Below are 1,606 nucleotides of genomic sequence, written 5' to 3'. Positions count from 1 at the left end.
AACTTTCTGTTGAGTTATTGGACATGAACTGCTTGACAGCAGCAAGCATTTTCAAGGTCACCATCCTGGAAAGCAGTCTTTTGAAAGGATGGGCAACTTGGAAGTCTGGACAACAGAGACTGATCTAGAAAAATGCTCCCCAGCCCCTGTCTGCCTCTTGGAGACACAGACTTATTCTTGGGCTGAAGCAAGCATGGGAGGTGCTCTTCCCAGCATCAGCCTGGTGAAGCTTCTCTTGATCTTGATGGCAGCAGGTGGATTCATATTTTCCTTATCTATATTTTGTACAGGGAAGACTCACATCTTTCCAGCTTCTACTGATCACCTAAGTAGTCTCTGCGACAATAAGAATGATAATTAGAACTAGGATTTGCTGACCACTTGCTATATGCCCTGCCCTGTCCTAAGCATTTTATGTGCCTTATCTGATTAAATACTCATCCTCAATGCTATGAGGTAGTTATGAGTATCCCCATTCTACAGGGGACGAATTGAAGCTTCAAGAACTTATAAAACACTGGAGAGGCCACAGAAAAGTATTTCAAAGCCAGATCAGATCCCCAGATCATTACACAACCCAGACTCCTTAAATCCTGCACTAACAACCACCCTCTAATGGAGAACCTGTTAGCTTCCTGAGTTTCTGGGACTCCTGACCTCAGGTACATGTTCTTGGACTGCCCCAGTGATGTTTTAGGCCACAGGTGGACCATGGATGAAGAATGTTCCAGATGCTCTTACCTCAACCAGAGAAACTGGGGTCTGTCCTCAGCCTCCTTCTGCAGCTTGCCTGCCATCTTGTCCAGGCCTCAGTTTGGGGACATTTTGCTGCCCGGGTGCCCACTCGGTCAGCTCTGCATCTCTGTCTTCTGCATATTCCAGCCCACACTCTTTCCCGTTGCTCTTGCCTCCAAGCCTTTGAGTGCAGTTTCTGTAGGTCCTACAGAAGTCTTGGCTTCAGGACAGCGGCCCCTCTCTGGTCCTGTGTCTGGGCCAAGCCTGGCCTGGTCTTTGAGGAACCAGGCTTGATAAAGCCTAACAGCTGCTGAATCTTGGGAAGTGCTTTCTAATTTCAAGCACATTCACATCCATGACCACTGTCCTTTCCCTCTCTCGACAGTCCTAGGAAAAGGGCATTACTATTCATTATTATTCTCACTTTAGGGTAAAGAAACAAAAGCTCTGAGAAACCAAGTAACTTGTGCTGGTCTTAGAGCTCCCAGATGGCAGTTTGTCCTTGAGGCCAGATCCCCTGGCTCCGTACTGTTGGTCCTTGTCCTGTGTCTCCTTTGCCTTAGTACCAGCCTCTTCGCTGGGAGGCAGGGTGAGAACAGGTGGAAGGACACACCCAGGCAAATTCAGGTAGATGGGCCCTCAGCAATGACACTTCTATATGCCCTGGGGCCTGGGGAATCAAGCAGAGAAGCTGCCCACAGAGGTAAGTTGTAAGCCAAGTGCTGGCAAAACTAAGCTATGAGGTGCATCGGGAAGGGAGAGGGGACCGTGCATACTCGAGAAGGGAGATGGGTGGTAAGGAGAGCCGATCTCCAGGAAACAGAAAGCACAGTGGCCTGGCTGAAGCTGGCCATTCCGTGGGCCCGGGAGG

The sequence above is a fragment of the Canis aureus genome, chromosome 4 (assembly GCF_053574225.1).
Source record: "Canis aureus isolate CA01 chromosome 4, VMU_Caureus_v.1.0, whole genome shotgun sequence".
In the NCBI taxonomy this organism is placed as follows: domain Eukaryota; kingdom Metazoa; phylum Chordata; class Mammalia; order Carnivora; family Canidae; genus Canis; species Canis aureus.
This window is presented reverse-complemented; position numbering follows the sequence as displayed.